The 22,203-nt window shown below is 36.1% G+C and overlaps 2 pseudogenes; one reads left to right on the forward strand and one right to left on the reverse strand.

Moving 5' to 3' along the window:
• The window catches only part of LOC122480112, a 117,525-nt pseudogene extending 98,269 nt beyond the window's left edge, over positions 1 to 19,256 (reverse strand).
• Positions 19,257 to 20,355: 1,099 nt separating this feature from the next.
• LOC122479323 lies at positions 20,356 to 20,776 on the forward strand (annotated as a pseudogene).
• The last annotated feature ends 1,427 nt before the right edge of the window (positions 20,777 to 22,203 follow it).

Genomic DNA, 22,203 nt, shown 5'->3' on the forward strand with positions numbered 1-22,203 from the left:
ATTCCAGTATATATTATATTCATTAACATTTAAAAATCATTTTCCATCTATTTTCATTTTGCCTTTGACCTAAAGTGTCTAACTGGGAAATCCATTATTCTTCCAAATAAATGTACACTTTTTTTTTCTATTTTGATCATATACTGCATTTAATTAGATTTACTTTATGGTATATTGTGACTTTTAACAAATGATTTAATATAGGTTAATGTAGCTTTTGTAAATGTTCAAATTTCCTGGAAAACAAGTGTGTCTTTTTTCCCCCCATTACAGGTATACAAACACACATATATATAAATATAAATATCAATATATACACATATGTGAAATATCTTATTATGTTAAGCTTACTTCATATTACATAGTCTTGCGTTTGTGTGTGTGGATGAGTGAAATTGATTATAGTATTCATATAAGAAAAGACATAAGAATAAATAGTAAGAACAATCCTAAAAATGATATGCTATAGTAAGGAGCTGGGAGAGATTCCACTAGATAATAAAATATGTACATATGATAAAACCCCATGTTATATACAAAATGTTTGTGTTCCCACATAATCATATCTTCGAGTCCTAACGCCCAATGTGACTATATTAGAGATAGAGACTTTATGAAAGTAATTAAGTTTAAATGAGATCATATGGATAAGGCCTTTATCTGACAGGAGTAGTGTCCTTATAAGAAGAAATACCAGAAAACTCCCTTTCTCCTGCATGTTCCCTGTCTATCTGCTAGTCTGTCTCTCCTGAATGAACAGAGAAAGGAGTCTGTGAGAACATAGCAAGGAGGTGGCTACCTATAAGCCATAAAGAGAGCTCTCAGCAGGAACTGAATCAGCCAGCACCTTGATCTTGGACTTTCTGGCCTCAAAATTGTGACATATTTATTTCTGTTTATTTAAGCCATCCAGTTTGTGATATTATGTTATAGCAGCCCCAAAAAACAAACATGCCCCATCGTAACAAGAATGTTTTGGTATTAGTTCCTGATGAACATTAAGACCAATGAACTAGAATAGGGATCCAGAAATAGAATCAACCTATTATGGGGACTTATATTTTTAAAAGAGTATCTGAAATCCTGGAATTAAGATGACTTCATAAAAGATATCTGGGAAGCAGGAAGTTATGTGGAAAAAGTTAAAATTGGATCGATACAACCGGCATACACCAGAATAAACTCAAAAGGAATCAAATTAAAAATATATATATGTAAGAGTTTAAGTAGAAAATGGAGACATATGCATAATGTTTCTTTAAAAATCTGGGTGAATATTTTTGTTAAAAAATCAGATTTTCAAAAAAATAAGACTTTCATGTGAAGTATTTAATTAGCTAGAGCTGCATATACATTATTTTTCTTATACATTTAACACATATCATTAGATTTAGGAGTCTTAGATCAAACTCATTTTCCATCAAGTTTCTGACATTGTTCCCTGTTAACTTTTAGATTTTAGAGTTATAGACTCACCCAAACTCATTCTGGGTTGTAGAAGAACTTAAGCAGCTGGCCTGGAATCCATTCCTCCCCAAATTATAAGGAAAGTTTGTTGGGGAAAGTTGTCCTGGGAAAAAGGAGGTTGGTTGATGGCTTGGTTTTATCTCCTTGCAAGTATTCTTACATTTTGATCTTTTGGTAAATAAACTTCTGATATTTACTGTAAGAGTAGTATCTATGGATTAGTCTTAGAGGAATTATCATGCTTTAGGATTTTTTATAGTAAACAAATCTCAAATCTACAGATTTATGAATCATGATTCCCTGGGAAATGTCACACAATCCCTAGAATCATCTGAATATAAAACAAAGATGCTTCAGGGGCGCCTGGGTGGCGCAGTCGGTTAAGCGTCCGACTTCAGCCAGGTAACGATCTCGCGGTCCGTGAGTTCGAGCCCCGACGTCGGGCTCTGGGCTGATGGCTCAGAGCCTGGAGCCTGGTTCCGATTCTGTGTCTCCCTCTCTCTCTGCCCCTCCCCCATTCATGCTCTGTCTCTCTCTGTCCCAAAAATAAATAAACATTGAAAAAAAAAATTAAAAACAAAAAAAAACCAAAAAAAAACAACAAAAAAAAAACAAAGATGCTTCAAAACCTAAGCTCTTACTTTTGGGTGAAGTGACCCAGAAACTACACTTAGTGACCTCATCTATCCCATTGGGCCAGAGGGAATGTGTCCAATGTGAAACAAGTACCAAGGAACTATGCAGAATGTGCAGATTTCTCCCATCTTTGCCTTTTCTTCTTGCATGATTGTGTATTTCATATTATTAGTAACATTTAATGCTGGGTAATGTCTCTGATTTGTGTGAGTCAGATCTGACAATTCAATTTTTGTGTTACCTTTCACTGGCATTATAAATAGGATTGCTTTACAGGCTCATAAATCATAATAGGGTACTTTTTAGAAGAAAAGGTGAGGGAAAAAAACATAATGAGACTTTGATGACAGAATTATTACATACCCATCCTTTGTATGAGGGAAATGATGGGGTAAATTGTGGGGAGTCTTACCAGTGGAATTTGGAGAAAAGAGATCCAGTAGTTAAATAATTATTAATATAAGACTGAAAGAAGTATAGCAGAATTTCTCTTCCTTGGTCATTGCTAACAGCCTTCGTTCAGTCTAAAAATTTGAAAGAATAAATGAAATGAAGAGAAAACTCTGTATGTAAGACTAGTTTACCTATCCCTGAAAAGCTTTCTTAAGCCGTTGGCTTAAGAAGCCTTATGGCAGTGAAGAAATGTGATATTCACTTACAAGGTAACTCAATTAAGGTCTTCTATTATCTGTAAGAATACACAGATATCTGGAGGCCAAAGAGAGTATTCTTTTAAATAGCTGGATTGTTTTATGAAACAATATCAACAGAAACCTGGTGAGTTATATAGGCACATATTCTTAGACTTAATATTCAGAAGGCACATCACTAATTTTTTATTCTACTGAGTGAAAGGGATTTATGTGAGTTGATACAGATACTCAATAGATTGCACATATTTATGGACAGGAGTTTCCAGGCATATTCCATCTAATCTGCAGCAGTAGATAAATGCTACTGGGCACATCCACCCTGAGAAGGGTAACGGTCCTACCCTTCCCAACATATAAATGGAATCCTTCCTAAGTAGTCAAAATGTTAACCATATAAGTGACTTCCTACTGTCTTTATGATAGCCACAGAGACAAACTTAATTAATTAATTTATTTACTAATTTATTTATTTATTTATTTATTTTAGAGAGTGATAGAGCGGGGAAGATGGGAGCAAACAGAGAGAGGGAGGGAGAGAGAAAGAGAGAGAGAGAGAGGATCTTAAGCAGGCTCCATGATTGGCACAGAGCCCAGCACAGTGGTTGATGCAGGGCTCTATCCCACTATCCCACGACCCTGGGATCATGACCTGAGCTGAAATCAAGAAGCAGATGGTCAACCAACTGACCCACCCTGGCACTTCAAAACAAATGAATGCAATGCCATTGACAAGGATGTTTCTAGATGTGGTGATAGGGTGGGCTCTTGATCTTGGGTGCCTTGTATAAACTTGCACTTGGGAAGGAAGGGGAATATTCAGGAGAAGGTATTAAAGGTAAAAGAACTACATAATTAGGGGGGAAATTCCACACCTTACAAAAGAAAGGGAGGCTGTAGGGGAGACTTGAAAAGGCCTGTGAGGAAATGACAGCCTGATCGGCTGGGTGGTTTTGTTTATTTAGTTTTTAAAAATGGAGTGAAAAAAGTAAATATATATAGTTTTTCTATTAAAAGTTTGACAGCTTATTATCAAAGTTTTATTGGTGAAGGGAGCAGCCCCAGCCATGCTCCAAACTCCTCAAACACCTTAGCAAATTCACTCTCTATATCCTAGTCTGAACGAACTCAAATCCAATTATGAGGATCCTGATTTATAACAGATAATTCTCAAATAAGGTGCTAAATTTATTGCTTCAATTAAAGCCATAGAACCTGAAAAGGCCTGAATGAAAAGCTAATATCTTGCCTCCTACTGAGAGTGAAATAAAAGTGGAAATCATAAGCTACATTCAATAGTTTGGGGAAAACAGCCTTCTAGTAGTAAACAAGAGGAAGCAGTGGGGTAAAGCCCACTCGTAAACTGGATTATGTCAAAGAACACAATGAAGGGAACAGAATTTAAGGGGAGTTTACTGTGTTCAGGAGGAGGCTGATTCACTGCCCAAGAAGTGAAGGAGAGAAGGTTCCAAAGATCTTTTGCTCCCATGACTGTCTGTCAGAGCCCCAGATTCTATCTCCGCCAAGACAAAGTTGGCCACCTGACTCACTGATGAGGCTTCCTGGATTAAGGGACACTTCAATGTTTGGAAATCAGCTTGATGATGGAATATATGTATATATACATAATTTTTCATAATAAAAATTTCAAAACTTTCCTAAACATCTTAACTTTTGCATTAATTCAACTATTGATCTCTATATATTTATATGTGTCTCCCATTCTCAATGCATTATAATAATATGCACAGAATCTTAGGATATAGCCAATAGCACTTATGTATAATTAGACAAATAGGCTCAGAATGAATGTAATTCTTGTGGAAATTTGAAGAAGTAGTTCATGAAGATGACCACCAAAAAAAAAAAAAAAAAAAGAAAAGAATACCAAAAACCAAAAACCAAAACATAGTTGAAGACTCAAAAACGATTATAAGGCTAAATCAGATGCCTTGGTTATATCCCAAAGATGGTTGCCTGGTTCTAGTTGTGTCAGTAATTAGACTTTGTGTCTGATGGACTGAGATGACAGAAACCCAAGGACAAAATCAAACTACAGGGTCACTGTGCCAAAGAACTGTGCCCCATCTACACAGGAAAGGCATCACTTGAAAGCAGCTGTAAGCAAAATTCTCCAGGGCATAGATGTCAAATGGATTGCATGAGACTTCTCTTCTAGCCTCATGTAGGTATTAACCAGAATGATGCCTAATTCTACACTACCCCTATGCTGTAACAAAACCAGCCTTGAAGAATGCAATTTAAGGTCTTTAGCAAACTCTATCAATTTGGACTACCTGGATGAATTTCTTTTGATCAACATACATCAATCAAGGTGAATAATTCACAACTATCTTACTGTCCCTAGAACAGTGACCTCATTGAAAACAGAATGAAAAATGCAAATACTTGTTACTTTAAAAAGTTGTAAAAACACAAAGGAAAGTAGAAACAAACCCATAAATACAAAGAAAAACAGATGGTAGCCATTGGGAAGGGGATAGGGGATAGGCAAAATGGGTGAAAGGGAGTGGGAAGTATAGGTTTCCGGTTATGGAATGAATAAGTCACAAGGATAAAAGGTGCAGAATAGGAAACACAGTCAACAGTATTAAAATAGTGTCGCCTGAGCATAGCATAACGTATACAGACCTGTTGAATCACTATATTGTATATCTGAAACTGTCATAACATGGTGTGTCAACTGTACTTCAGTTATATACATAAATTTATAAAAAGCTGGGATATTTTAGTTAAATTAGTGGGCCTTCAAATTGAATTATGAAAGGAAGTAAGATTTCTAAAATCTGGTTGGTGGAGAATGCAATTGCCTAACTGTGTAACTTTTTACCTCTTCAACACGTTTTTTCTTTTGTTTTCCTAATCTAGTGTTCCCAGGTCTGAGATTAAATAAGCATTCCAAGTAAATTGAAGCCCTGAAACATCGTATCAGTAACTTTATTTTTGACAGTGTATATTCCAGAGATACTTTAGCCTGGGTCATAAGTTTACCTCATCTGGCCTCATTAAGGCTAATTGTGAATCCCTCTATTATGACAGTTCTAGGATTCTCTATTTGTCAAAATAAAGTTAGATGACTGGGAGTAGGGGCCAAGAGCAATTTCTAGTGAATGTAATGTTATTATTAGCTTTGTAGCAAATTGTACATCTGCTGAGCTGGAAAGTCTGAATTAGAGGGAAGGCAGAAGGTATGGAGTCACATTACCCTGGCTGTAGGGGGGACTGCCATTTCTCACTGGAAAATTCAAATCCCAGTGGTCCTTTTGCATATTACTTTGTAAAAAGATTTTGGAGAAAATTTTGTAAGACAAATATTTGTTAAAAACTTAAAAATATATATAGCAAGGGGATATTAAACTGAAAGGAATACAAATGGGAAAAAAAAGAGTTAAAGCAGCTAGACCATGATTCATTGCTGACCTGAATACTGGGGAAATGCTCCTAGGGAAAGAGACAGGTGACCTGGTCTAATTTCCTTGCAAATTGCTAACTGAAAGTCATCCTAAAGAGACTCTTAATATTGTCTTGAAAGTAGAAGAGTCCTTATTTATCAAAACTCTTAGCCAAATATCCTTGGCCTTGGATTCCTTATAGTAAACACAGCTAAAATCCAAGGATTTAGGTATACATGATTTTCTGAAAATATTATATAAAAATCTTTAAATTTTTTTATGTTTATTTTTGAGAGAGAAAGAGAGAGACAGAGTGTGAATGGGGGAGAGGGAGACACAGAATTCGAAGCAGGCTCCAGGCTCTGAGCTGTTAGCACAGAGCCCAACGCGGGACTCAAACTCACAAACTGTGAGATCATGACCTGAGCCGAAGTCGGACACTCAAACGACTGAGCCACCCAGGCGGCTCTATATAAAATCATAAGCCATCTTGGTATAAAATGGAAACATTCAGAGCGCCTGGGTGGCTCAGTCGGTTGATCCAGGTTTTGGCTCAGGTCATCATCTCACAGTTTGTGAGATCGAGCCCCGCATCAGGCTCTGGGCTGACAGTGCAAAGCCTGCTTGGGATTCTCTCTCTTCCTGTCTCTCTGTCCCTCCCCCACTGTCTCTCTTTGCCACTCTTTCTCAAAATAAATAAATAAACATTAAAAAAAATCTCCCAGCTGTATCTGAACCTCTTTGTTTGCCTTTCATGTTATTAGTAAAGTATAATCCTGGGTAAGAACTGATTTGTATGACTCTGATTTGACAGTCTGATCCTCTGTTTGCTCACATATTCATATGTTTTTTCCTCTTTATGAACCATTTCCTCTTCCATATCAAGCTGTATTTTTCTTTGTCTTTGAAATTTAAACATTACAACCAGATTTTCAAAATTTTGGAGTCCCATTCTCCCTACTTTTTGTGGGATTTTTATTTTATTTGAAATTACAAGTTCAGTTTATTTGCTTCCACATCATAAATGCTCCTTTTATAGTTTTTTTTTTTGATTCTTGTAATCTACTTCCTTCTAAACTACTATTATACAGAATTTAGCTTTGCTGTACCATTCTTTGTCTTATTTCATTCATTTTAAAATACCACTTCTTTCAAAAAAAATTCTTAACAATAATTTGCAACTTCAATTCTTTGCTTTCATTATTACACTAAGTATTCACCATGCCAATTTGTTTAATACATTGATCATATTTTCAAATTCCTATGATATTCTCTGATTTTATGAGAAGTTGTTTTAATTTTTTAAATATTTATTTTTGACGGAGAGAATGTGAGTAGGGGATGGGCGGAAAGACAGCAGGAGAGAGAACCTGAAGTGGGCTCTCTGCTGACAGCACAGAGCCTGATGTGGGGCTGGAACCCACGAACTGTGAGATCACAACCTGAACTGAAGTTGGACACGTAACTGATTGAGCCACCCAGGCACACCTTAAATTTTTGATAATAAAAATTATAAAACTTTCCTAGACATCTTAATTTTTGCATTAATTCAACTACTGATTTACTTCGGAGGTTTCTGGCTTTTGGGTTTGGGGTTTTTTTTGTTCGTTTTTTTTTTTTTTTGAAACAATGTTTTCATGTGTCTGATTATTTTATTTATCCTTTCAGAGAAAATCCTCTGCTTGATCAGTATTTAAAATTAAAATGGGGCACCTGGGTGGCTCAGTCAGATAAGCGTCCCATTTCGGCTCAGGTCATGATCTCACAGTTTGTGGGTTAGGGACCCGCATCCGGCTCTGTGCTGACAGCTCAGAGCCTGGAACCTGCTTTGAATTCTGTGTCGCCCTCTCTCTCTGCCCCTTCCCTGCTCACACTTTGTCTCTCAAAAATAAATAAATGTTGAAAACAAAATAAAACTGAAATGAAGTTTATTAGTGATTTGACTGCTGTACAAATCATTCAGGACTAGGTAAGGAATATAGAAAATATTAAAATATAGAGTAGTTTAATTTTGCCCATTGAGGGGACCAGATAAGAGGGATAAGGAGAGAAGTCTTTCCAGGGATGTCCAAGGTAGGATGATTGTTTTTATGATGGAGAACTATTTAAAGTTTTGTGTGGCTGTTAACAACTGGTACTATTTTATTTACCCCCTTTGTGTGGTAAAGATGAGACACAATATCCTTGTTCGCTATGACATCGATTTCAGTGCTCTGTACATGTGTACTCCGTAACTTAATAGCGCCCAATGGTTTCTACTACTTTCTCACTTCAGAAAAGGGTTAGTGTAGAATCTTGTTATTTCTGTGCACTTCTTAGGAGGCATTTGAGAATAACTGCAGATCAGTTTGGCTCTTCTTTCAGATAATTTTCCTTGGCAGATAGTTTTCTAAGTTGTTGACGTGTATACTAACATTTTCTAACTTCCAGCACAGATATGTATCATAGCCCTTATTTTCACATAAAATCAGTGTTTTTTATGTTAAGTTAGGAAGGAGGTCAGAATCAGATGCCAATATTCAACTCCCAAGTTACCTAGAAGTAGGTTTAGTTGCCTAAATGCATTTCTATATTATATATTCACATCCTAAGAATATCACATCATTGTCACTGAAAAATAATTGGTTAATAGTGACCACACATTGTGAAAATGACTCTACATGCATTATTTCACTTCATTTTTACAACACATACAAGATAATACAGTAGATAACTGATGGTTGCCCTCTTAACAATAATGAACCCTCTTTGCCTCCTTGGCGACCCCCTGACAAACCCACTTTAGGAACTAAACATCTTCCAGAAAAGTTACTCCACACCTAGTTCAAGGAGTGAAGGCCTTTACTTAGGTTAAGCTGATCAGAATTGTCCATTTCTCTGAGAACGCTGCATTATTCTGGAGTAGGCATCTGACCTTATCTAGTTGAATCATAGTAAATTTCAACCATTTTCTGAGAAGGTAGGAATTGTCCTAAGGACAGAATGACATGGGTGTTTTAAGGACTAAAATTCACACTACCGTTTTTGCTATCATATGGAGTACAGCCTCAGACTGGACCCAAAACTCAGAGAAACACAGAATGAAAAGGAAGCAGGACTCCAAATGAATTGTGAAATTTTGGATTAAAGTGTGCCTTAGTGCTAGCTTATAAAAAGTCTACTCAGCTACCTGGTTTTTTGATTTGGTTTCTTTCCTCTAATGCTATTTAACACCTCTGCCCCATCTTTTGCCACTGTGCACCATTAAGTTCGGTGATTGTTATCACCTTTCCTGGGTATCTTTGATGATTTTCCTTGTTCCTCTGTGAGGCCATTTGATGCTCTATGACACAAGTGTTGGCAAAGGTCTCTTATCCATTAAAGAGTGCTGCTTGGAATTTTTTCTCAGGGAAATAGAACATCCCTTAAAATTATGAGACGGACAAAGTTTCATCCATGTCTACAATCTGAGACAGATGACATGTTCTCTACTCAATCCCATTTTAACCTAACACGCCAGAAATTTCTCTTATTCTTCTTCCAATAAATTCATACATAAACGGACCCTTTAAGTACTCATTAAAAAACTTATACTGATGTGGACACATGAGTGACTCAGTTGAGTGTAGAGATACTTAAGGATAAAATCTTTTTTAAAAAAGGAATACCAATGCATTTCATATAGTAATTGTGCGACCTGGTGTCCTCAATTATTGATTTTTATTTAAATGATTATATAATTCTTACACTGCCTGTTTCATGTCTAATTTTGACATGAAGCACTCGAAAATGTTTTATGAATTTGACAATAATTTGACAACTATTTGACAATAATTCACCCAAAAATGTTTTATAAATCACAGACTGCTACCCTGGTAGATATTTTTGTTTCAAGATACTAAAATGGAACAATAATTCAAATTGGAGGTCTTTTTTGCAATAATTATCTATTGAAAAATTTGGGGTATGTTGGAAAAGAATATAATGCTAGTTTCATATTTGCACATAATTACCCTCAGCTCACAGTATGATGTAAACAAGATTTGAGTGAACGCTAGAGACCAAGGGCATGGAGATCACAAGAAATACTTTTATAGTTATAGGTTAAACCAACTCCTTGACCCAAATGTAATATAAGAAATATTTATAAGTATTTTATTTGTTAAAAAAAATCAACTACAATTAAACATATTTTATGCAATTATTTTTTGTTACTATATATGCTCATTAAAATATGTGTTGTCTAGCATTAATTCATTTATTCAATGGTAATAGTGACAACCCAAAATACCAAGAAGTATAGATTAGAAGGGGTAATGCACAGTCACAGTGTTTTGGGCTGGGTACAAGAACTATAAAGCTTCTCTCGTAGCGTGATTTATATTTTCCATCTACTGAAAGACATGATCTCCCAATGATATATATATTTTTAGTGGTACCTAGACCCCCATCACCAACACCAGGACTGCTTTTATTGGCAGAAGACTAGCTATCCCAAGTAACAAATCACTTCATTTCTGAGAGACACATGGGCTCAAAACCAACACCATCATCGATTTCCAAGTTTCAAGGTTGTGTAATGGGAATTTCTTAAAACTTAGCCTTCAGCTAATTTTATTAAAAGTAAATCTTGGCAGCAGCAATATTCAGATTTCTGTAACTCTTGCTGGCTCTTCCTACGGGTTACATCAGTTTTCTGCTTAAATAGAATTAAAGATATTCTAAGATATTTCGGAACCTAGAGAAACCTAATGAGTGATTTCATTTTTTAAATTTGTATTTTATTGGCCCTGTTTGTGAATATCTGAATTCACTGTATTATTTGCAACTGCTGTTTATTTCCCAAAGATTGGCAGTTTAAATAGGGTCGTAGGAGCCAAATTCTTTCTCAAATAAAACAAACTCTGTTTTTTCTCCTGAATCTTTATACTTTTTCAAAATAAAATATTTTCAAGAAAATAAATAAAACAGTGGCTTCTTCATACTATGTGAATAAGAAGAGTGATATGGAAAAGGAGAATGTTTTAGGTACAGAGACTTTTTTAGGTCCAAGGCATCCTTTGAGAATCCATGGAATTGTGTAAATCTGCACTTTATAAGAGTGGAACTTTGTTTCCTCAGACTTTGAGCCCAATTAGCCTTTTATGTGCTGTCTCCCAGGACAGAGCTACTAATAAATAAGGTCCCTCTGGACTCCTGAATTCTGATTCAAATTCTGTCCTTGATTCCAGAAGGCCTCAGTATTAACGATGGAAACAAAACTGATCAGGAATCTAAAGTTAAGTGACTTACAAGAAGTTGTTGAGTTAGTGGAAGCAACCAGCACTCTCCTGCAGATAGATGGGCTAGTCTGTCATAACATGACTGATTTGAATAAGTAGAAAATATGGTGTATGAAGCATTTAACTTCGGTTAATAATTAATTACACTTGAGGGTTCACTTTAGAAGATTCTAACAGCACTATATGGTCCTAAAGGTTTAAAGACAGTAATGATAAATCCAAAGATTTTTCTTTTTACTATCACATTATGTGGGGCATTCATGAATTCTGACAACAAGGGACACATAATATGATTCTTTTTTGCAGAGTTACAGCACCTTGTGTGTGTTTTTCTGCTTTCACTCTGCAGTTCAAAATTGGGCTGTGCAGCCTGAACAGGTGCAGAGTGATGAGCTCTTTGAGCAGCTCTCCACGCATTCTGGGACTGGTTGAGAACCATTGGATAGATACAGTCTTACCTTGCCAAGAAGAAAATCTCCCCAAACAGGAACAGATGTTAATATGGGCAAAATGTTCTGTAACAATAAAATTTTTATTTAAACATTTATAGGAATTCTTTTATTCCCCAAAATGTTTTAGCATTCCAGTTTATGCAAGAATCATTTTGCTGCAGAATTTCTGTCATTTCAAGGTAACCAGTAAACTGCTGCATAATAGAGAATAAAATTTAGAAAATAATCTCTTTGAATTTTTATATGTGGATCTCACAAACTATGCAGTTTGGTTTAAAGATTTGATTTAAAGTAATCCTATAATAAGAAATTATGTGAAGCTTAGTTGGATAGATAGATATAAATTTGATGAATATTTGAAAGTCTTTGTACATAAATTGGTCTTCAAGGCAATTCACACTGTCAGGTGCACTTCCAATCATTTCTAAACTCCTTAGGAATTTCCATTGCCACAACATCTTGGATTAATTTAAATGCACTCTTGAAAATAAGAATCACATTTTAAAACTGTTCCTCTACTCAAATATAAGTTGAATGAATAATTTTCAGGGCACGATGTTAATATTGAGTCATTACTAGCTGTCACTAGCTTTGGAATACTTCTAAGTTGTTTTAGGTGATCCTGTCCCCCTAATAAATAAATGTGTTAATGATAATTAATGACCAACAAAAAGATGATTTGGGACTATTTTTACTTGTGGAACATTTATTTAGCACAGAATATTTAGCAGACAGCTACTAATTTAAATAAGTGTTCCAGAAACTTCCAGGTATTCAGTTTTAGATGTGACACTATCATAATTTAATTTTAAAAACTGATATATAAATGCATGTTAGCACATATATGTTTTAATTATTACTGCTTCTGTGTTTTACATCTGCTGTATCTTCTGTCATTTGAAAAACATGGAAATAATTTAAATAAAAATAAATTTTTGAATTTCAAACAAAAAAAGATAATCTCAAACACAAACTTGTCATTTTTTTTCTGAAATTGGTAACTACGCACTATATTCTTTGTGAGTTTAAATATAAATTCAAAGAAAATATTTGAATTCCATTCCGTGCATTGTGTATGGCACCAAAAGAGTTGAATGAATACAAACCTGAATTATAGTTCCATCTAGTATGCAATATATATCTGATTAATTGAAAGCTTCAAATATTAACTGTCACTGCCATATAAACTCAAATTACTTCTTTAGACCAACAAGTATAATAATGACAGTATGCCAAACGTTAGCTATTTGCCAAGTTAAAGTAGGCATTTATGTCAGAATGCAGGCAAACAATCTAAACAATTTAACTCAGCTTCTGAAGTCAGAAGGAATATTAAATACTGCTTTACTGCAAGCTTGTAAGGCCCAAAAGATTGTCTGCAGTGGGATTCCTTTTAAAGAATAGGCCAGAGATACATAAAAAGACAGAGATCCAGGCTACACCAGTTAGTCACTGTGGTTTATTTGAACAATTGTATGTGAGCAGAGTGGACACATAACCTACAGTAAAAGGCAGCTGTGGTTAGTAATTTTCAGGTTTTGGACATATTTAAAGTCATCCAATTTCATTTTTATTCTGCATTGAATGAAAAGAATTACATATTAACTAGAAGGAAAAGAACACTTTTCATTCTAGAAAATTAGCAATTGAACATAGTTTATTAGAGTATGAACTCTGTCTAAATGAGGATAGATTAGTATGCTATATAATTGTTAGTCAAAGTGTTAATACAAAGAAATAACAAATATTAATCAATATATGAGATTTGAACACAAAGGGTTCAAAAGATTGATAAATACTGCAACTCAGAACAACAAAAGGAAAGGATCCTCACTAAACCAATATTTATATCCACCCTTACCAAAGACTTTCAGCAATCTTATAGTGTTTAAGGATTTTAATGTTATTAGCATAGCCGCACATATAAAATTTTGACTTGACATTTATTAATGTGGGTCTTTGTTAGTCATTAGTAAATTGTATGTCATTTATTACCTAATCATAATTGTCATTCTTAATAAATTCTGTATTGCCTTTCTAAATCCTGAGTTATTGAGGCTGCTCAGATATTATCTGGTAATTATTTAAAGTGGGTTGATTAAGATGAATGACTCAAGAGAAGTAAATCGAATTTAAGAGAAAACATGGCTAATAACTATTATTCCATGACTACACAATGGATTATAAAGGCATTTTGAATTTGTCTTCTATTTTGTGTGTTTCTGCTCCATTTCAATCCCTTACCATTAAATTCAGGAGTTGAGCAGTGCAAACTACTGCAATAAGAAAAGAATAATGGATTATTAGAGTAAAATAATCTTGAGGTGGGTTAATTTCAAGTGACAATTTGAAGCTGACTTGGGGAATCTTGTTGAAATAGTGAACTTGGATGTGCTAGAAAATTAGTTGTTTTTTTTTTTTTCTTTGCAATCTTTTCACCATCAGGTCTGGATTAGTTGATCTCTGTGTGCACTAAAACACAGGGTAGCAGAAAAGGGAGACGAATGCACAGGACATTTCCAAAAGCAAAGCAAAAGAAGAAATGCTATACCGGCATGGAGAGACTTTGGAAATAAAACAAGGTGATTAAAGTACTCAAAGACATCCAGACAGGTGAGGGAAAAGTACAGGAACATAAAAGCTGGGACTCCATGCATCCAGCAGTGATGGAGTAACAGAAAAGACAAAGTTAAAGATGAAAACAAACTAGTAAGTACCAACTGGTAGTTTGATCTTCCTTGGCCTCCATTTGGTGTTCAAGGGGCTAATATGCCACACGAAAGACAACTGTGCTAAGAGAATTAGTGGTTGCTCGATAATGTGAGGTCACCCAAGGAACCCACATAATACACAACACCTCATGTTTGAAGGAAAAAGAGAAGCAGGTGGACTTCTACAGTGAGTGTTAACATGATATCCAAAGGACATGGGAATAATGGTCATACAATGAGACTCCTCTGTGCAAAATCACAAGGATGCAGTTCTGATTACCCACCGTGCAGCAAATTCAACAAAAACAGAGAAAAAAAAATCATTTGGACCACAGTCTTTACCACCATGAGGGTCCTATTCCTGGGAGGAAAGATTAGAAAGGTGGACATACGCCTGATAAAGAGAAGGGATATGAATTGAATGCATTTTACTAATAGAAACTGGGATCACATGAAGGAAAGACAGTTTTGATCTCTTTACAGTAAAAAGTTTCAACTTGTAAGAAGATACTGGCTGACTAATTAGTCAATTCAATGACCAAGATCAACTGGCAATTTTACCAAGTTAACTGGTGAAGTCAATCCAACTGTACTATTTCATTATGTGTACTGCATACCCAACTCCAGGGAAAAGAGAGTTGCAACAGTATTCAAAGTTTCACTGTGGAAAATTACAGAAAGAGAAGAAGGAGATAGCCTATTTCTACTGACCGTCCTTGGCACTGATTTTTCAACAGAGAAAAAATTTAACAGTTGCACACAAGTAATAACTTAAAAAAACCATTAATATATTTCTAAAAAATGACCCATTATTGATAATGAATGGCTTACTTTTATCTTAATCCCCCAATATTTTAGGTTTTAGAGGGCAACATTTAACTACTATACCCTGCTAAATTTGCTCCAGATCTTAACCCCTTACTACATAATTACTTTGTGCTGTCCTTTAGAAAAGCAATTTAATTTAACCTTCTGTTTTTTCTTTTAACAGACTAGTCATTTCCTCTTTGTTTTTGGAGTCAGGAAACCTTTCATATATTTGTAGAAGATACAGAAAGTGGTTTTGAAAGTGTACACAATACTGCTAAATCAGGAAACAAACACATGAAAACTTTTAACATGGTCACAATTTACTATAAACTATCTCTAAAAAAGAGAATTTTGTGATTACCAAAGTCACCTAATTTGTAATTCATTTACTGCTACACACTGTGGTTGAAAATATCCACTCTGGTTTCCAGCAAGGACCATCTTTGAAAGAGAATCCTTAAAAGTTTGAAAGCAGTGTATAGGGGGACAAACGCTTTGTATTTTTTCTCCCAAATTCTAATGTAATCGTCCATGTAATTCTATCTCTGCTGAAAGTAGGTTCCATTTTTGTTACTCGGATTTGAATTAACTGAAATTTCTTGAACTCTTTCGAGAGGTTTCTCAGGAATGCGTGGAGGTAGGAAAGAATGCTTTCAAGCTTTGCCATTCCATGGCTGGGCTTCTCGGCTACAATGGAAAAAGTAGCCACTTTGTGTAGCTCCACTGATACTGAGAAGCCAACCTGGGGCAAAAGAGCTTGGGCACCTCCTAGGCTTCCCTTTTTCCTTCTTAGACGACTTCATGGGTCACTGTCATCAAGATACACAGCCCTTGATTTCCAAGGAGAAAAACAATGAATTTATTTTTGTAAACTTAATTTTAGTAGAACTCTCTGTAAACTGACCTGTTTAAGTCACTCTGGCAAACTTTGTGCCTTCTTTATTGAATTTCACTAGTACTTAAAATCTGTTCTACTGCCATCCTGGATACAGCAGTTTCCTCTCTGGGGTGACCTTGTCCTCCCTGCAGTGATAATTTACTCCACAAGTCTAGATCCTTTCCATCTCCTCCCTACCACAGCTTAAAGACTCCTTACATCAGGAGAACATATCTGAAACATCTAAGGTCACCTTTGTCTTCTAGGGACTCTGAAAATTGAAATTTTAGGATTGTTGTGCCTCTGGAAATGTTGCAAAGTTCAGAACCAAACTCTCTCCATGTTTTCCACATATCAAATGTCTTTCTAGGCATGACTTCATATGGAAGTTTATGAGGAAAACTACTTTCCAAAAGATTCCTAGGATGTTATGGAGATCTCAAGTTTGACAGGTTGCATTCTCATACAGAATTTGAAAATATTTTCCTTGAATTTAAATCACAGAGGCTCAGAGGGTCAAAAGATACTTACAGGTTATTTAATTAAAATTCCTAGCAAACATTTGAAAGCTTACACACATTTTAGGAACTCTCAGAGTCCACTTTTGGCATTCCTGCATGTTTGCTTAATACCCTGTCCTTTGCTGTGTCCTGTCATGCATCACAAATACTTATTGGAACATAGTCTAATTACCTGTACATCAATTTCACCAAATAACAAGCTCTTTGAGAAAGAGCACTGTATCCTCTTTACTCTGTTGGTCTAGCACATAGGAAACCACCTGGAATAAAGTACATGCACATGAAACAGTCTTTCTCCACCCCACCACCCATTTCTAATCTTTCATTCTCTCTGTAATTTCTTTACTTTTTCTCCCCTTACAGGTCTTATCAACATTTACATTGTATATATTTTATCTTTTCCATGTATGGTATTGGGAGAAATAAGCCTCATGTGGGCTGGGATATTTTTGTATTCTTTGTATATTATGCATTGAATACTGTCTGTCCCATAACAGATGCTCAGTGAGTATTTCTTTTGTAAATAAATGAATGCAGGGCGGGGGGAAATGAGTGAATGAGACAAAAAGAACAAGTGTTTACATATGGACAAATATGTAATCACAAAGATTATCTTAAAAAGGAGAACTTAAGCAAATGTATTTATTCTTAAACTTTATGCCACAGGTTACAAAACACTGTCCTGTTGACCTCTTTTTTTGGTCCACACGGATTTTTTTTTCTTTTTCTTTCTTTCTTTTTTTTTTTTTCCTTTTTGCAGAGCATGGAGCATGTTACTGCCAACTGATTTCATGTTCTGAACACACACACAGAAAAACCTAGAGTTTTTTGGTTGTTTTTAAAGAAACGTAAGATTTGGCCACATTTAACATCATTGCCAGTTGCTGAATTAGAGTTCACCCCTCAATTCTGCACACGTCCTACCATTCCCTATTGTCTTCTATTATCTTCTCTTTGCTCAGTTATGTTAGCACTATGGATATTCACAGTTTTCATCCATACTCTGCAGAGAAATTGAGTTGTTGCAATTACCAATTATTTTTTAGAATACTAGTTATTGTAAGACATTTTGTAAGACACTATTGTGATATTTCTCTAGTGTTGTGTGACAAATTACCACACATTTAGTAGTTGAGAAAATCAGATATTATCTCATAGTTTGCATGGATCAGGAGGCCAGGCATGAGTTAGCAAGGTCCTCAGTTCAGGCTCTGAGCAAGTTAAAATCAAGGAACCAACTGGAGCTATTGTCTCATCTCAGGCTCAGTACTCTTGCAAGCTCCCATAGTGTTGGCAGGAACCACTTACCCTGTGGCTGCAGAAGCAAGGCCCTATGGGTGCAATTCTACATGTAGTTCACAACCTGGCCATTTGTGTCCCGCCTCAAGTTTAACAGGAGACTCTCTCAGGACGCTTAATCTAAGATGTCAAAGGATTAGGTCAGTCCCACCCAGATTAATCTTCTATTTGATTACCAAAAAGTTAGCTGATTAGCAACCTAATCATAGGAGTGATACTTCGAAATATTCACAAGTTCTGCCCACCCTCACGGGGAAGGATTATATAAAAGTGTGCGTCACAGGAGACCACTGTGGAATTCTGTCTACCTCAACATTTAACTGAAACTGTATATCCTGGGCTGGATATTAACAAGCTCCCAGATCTGTGAAACTTATAAACTTAACTCTTAAAAAATAAATGTTGCTAGGGGCGCCTGGGTGGCTCATTCGGTTAAGCATCTGACTTCGCTCAGGTCATGATGTTGCAGTTCGTGAGTTCAAGCCCCACATCGGGCTCTGTGTTGCGAGCTGAGAGCCCGGAGCAGGCTTCAGATTCTGTGTCTCCCTCTCTCTGTGCCCCTCCCCCGCTCATGCTGTCTCTGTCACAAAAATAAACACTAAAAAAAAAAAAAAATTAAAAAAAAGAAATGTTGCTCTAAGCTTACTGTGTCTTTGAATAAACTTTTGAGTAAAAATATTTTCACACAGGAGTCATTTGAAACTACAATAGGCATTGCCTCTGCTTTCCCAAACCTAAGTAAGATCATGAATCTATGTTACTGTACTGTACATAGGCCCATGTTTAGCATAGGATGGTTACACCCAAGGGAAGTTTAGTGTGTCACATAGAAGGGTATACGATATAAATATACAAGAACTGGCGATATTACATTTATCAAGTGCCCCAATCGAGACAATCTGGTTACTTGTAATACCACTATATTCCTTACATATGTCATTTTCATGAGGTTTTGTACTACAAAAGTTTACACACACACCCTGCTGCCTTATTTAATTTTCAGTGTAAATTTGTTTCTGCTTCTCACTAGGTGCAAAGATAGTTATCAGACAGTTTATCCAGAATACACAGAATTTTCCTTGAGAAGGAGCCTGAAGAAGGTTTTCTTTCTTTTATTTTTACAGATTCTATCCCATCTCTTTACAAGTCAAACCGCCATGCTGTAAGTTCAAAGAATCGCTTAGGTTAAGACTCATTTGACTCCGTACTTTTTAAAATATGGTTTTACCCTTGAACCACAAAAGAAATGTTATCACTGCTCTAATCCCAGAAAGAGTAAAAGATGAAGAATTTTAGTCCCTGCTAACAAACTGCTAATAACTCAACTCATCTCCCAAGAAATATTACTTTGGAATGATTTCCTTTTTAGATGTTTTCATTATTAGTATCAATACATTATTTCGAGGTAGGAGCAAACTGCCTGTTTCCATGCAGGATGTGTAAAAAGAATGAGATTTCTCAAGTGAATCTGTAAGCAAAGTGCATGGTTAGGAATTATGGTTCCGAAAGCCCTGCACTGAATTATGCTATGATACAAAATGTGAAAAAATCATAACTCAGTTCTTGTTATGAAAATGAGATGTGCTAAGAATCTTAAAATAAAGGGAGAAAAATCTTTTCAAACTGTCTTACAGGTATGGAGTTGATTTTTTTCCCCTGTACTGAGATCCAAAACATTTGGCTACTTATATTTACCTCTCTAAATATACAAACTGAGAGTCTGAATGCCACAAATTTATAGTGTTATTTAATATTATAATTATTAGCTACTATAATGCATATAAAGCTAACTTCACCATCTAATTTAGGACCATGCTGAAAATCCCACATTATGTATCATCGAGATTTTACTGGTTGGAAAGTAATTTTACACAAATGTTATCTTGTATGTTCCTACTAATTCCATTTAGGTTAGAATATTTTGGAATGTCTTATTATAAAGGTGGTGGGGCTCCTTGGTACATGCGGTGCAGATTTCCGAGAGGAAGTTTGTCGGTGATGGCATCTTCAAAGCTGAACGGAATGAGTTTCTCACTCGGAGCTGGCTGAAGATGGCGACTCCTGGGTTGGAGTCCGAGTTACATCAACCAGGACAGAAATCATTTTCTTGGCCAACAGGACGCAGGATGTTCTTGGGGAGAAGGACCTATGGATTCAAGAAATGACTGCTGTGGTTCAGCAGAGGTTTGGTTTCCCTGTAGAGTTTTTATGCAGTGTAGAGCTTTATGCTGAAAGGTGGCCCCAAGAGGTCAGTGTGCTGACCCAGGCAGAGTCTCTGTGTTACAAACCCCTAGGAGGCCTCGCCGTGTGGAAGGGCTGCTGTGGCCCATGCTGCGGGTCATCAAGGAGAGTGGGGCCAAAGGCTGTGAGGTGCTGGTGTCCGGGAAACTCTGAGGACAGAAAGCTAAACCCAAGAAGTTTGTGGATGGCCTGATGATTCACACTGGGGGCTCCGTTAACTACTACACTGACATTGCTCAGACAGGGTGCCCTGGGCATCAAAGTGAAGATCATGCTTCCCTGGGACACAAGTGGTAAGACTGGCCCTAAGAAGTCCCTGACAGATCATGTGAGCATTGTGGAAATCAAAGATGAGATACTTCCCACCACCCCCATCTCAGAACAGAAGGGTGGAAGCCAGATCCGCCCACTGGGACACAGCCAGTACCAACTGCATAACAGGGTTGCCTCAGCAGCTAGATCTGGAGTCTGGATTTTGCTCTGCAAAGACCATTAATAAAATCTTTGTAAAAGAAAAAAAAAGTTACCGGAAATAAGGGGAAAAAAGATTTATTTAACGTTATTAAGATTAATTTCATGGAAAACATTTCACCAAAAATGTTTTTGTGACATTTAACAGCAACTCTTAGTCTATTAGAGTTTGAGTGTCTAATTGTTGTTGTAGTTACAAAGCCCTATATGTATTTGTACTGTTTCTCATATAATGACTATTGCTTTCCTAAGATGTACACCAGAACTGATTCTCATAGTTTCCTTTGATGCTCGGTCTCAGACATTGCCAATCAAATATTCCGTTCATACACAGAAACCATGTTTTAGTGTGTTTGGTGCTATGTTCATCTATCTGAAGCCACCAGTTTCAGCCAGTAACCCTGCAAGTAATTAGTATGACCCGAAGAAGCTATAGTATTGATGGGGATGGCAGCAAAATTGGTAATGTAGTTAGTGATGCCCCAATGCATTGATCTTGCTGTATATAATACTGGCTTCTAGATTTTTTGGAGACTCTGAAATTCCTAATATCATTTAAAATGGTTTTAAGTTTTAAGAAGTTTCTTTTCTGCTTTTATCTAACCAGAGTGAATCCTGTTGTAGGTAACTGAGAACCTTAACTAATTGGAGTGTTTCTTAAATAATGTCTATAAGCATTTTTAAAATATGATGTGCATCTCTGAATATTTTTCTCTCTCCATTTCATCATTTCATATTTACAAAATATGTGTATATATATATTATACATACATGTGTGTGGACCTATACATGCTTACATGTATAATTTCAATTGCCTGTTGCTTTCACAACAATTCAGCGTGAACCTGGCATCTAAAAACAACACAAACGTGTTATCTTACAGTTTACAGTTCAGAAGACCCAAGTGGTTCACCTGGGTACTCTGCTTAGGGTCCCACAAAGATACAATCAAGATATTGGTAGGTCTTTGATCTTTTCTGTAGGTGGACCCTCTACCTGAACCAATCACCATGGGCTCTAAGCCTCTTTTGTCAGTTCGGTGGCTGATAGGGAAGTTAGCAAGATTTTTGGTCTACAGTGCTTGTATTAACAAAATTTGATAAGACCCAAGTGGGTCTTAGCATTTGCCATATTTGGTTGAAATAATGGCTAATACTTGAAGGGTTTGGAGCTCTGAATCTCAAACCAATGGAAGCACCAAGACGAGTAATAACAAGACTGACAGTAAACAGAAGGGTGTGCAGCTGCACCTGACAGGTGTTTGTCGCCTAATGTTGATTTTTCTCCAGCGTGTACTATTACCAAGGAAGAGCTGTCTGGTTTTATAATTTGGGATATGGTATTGATTTTATTATTACTTCTGAATGTGACTTTTATTTATGAAGCAAGCTTTT

Source organism: Prionailurus bengalensis, chromosome A1 (genome assembly GCF_016509475.1).
Source record: "Prionailurus bengalensis isolate Pbe53 chromosome A1, Fcat_Pben_1.1_paternal_pri, whole genome shotgun sequence".
Taxonomy (NCBI): Eukaryota; Metazoa; Chordata; class Mammalia; order Carnivora; family Felidae; genus Prionailurus; species Prionailurus bengalensis.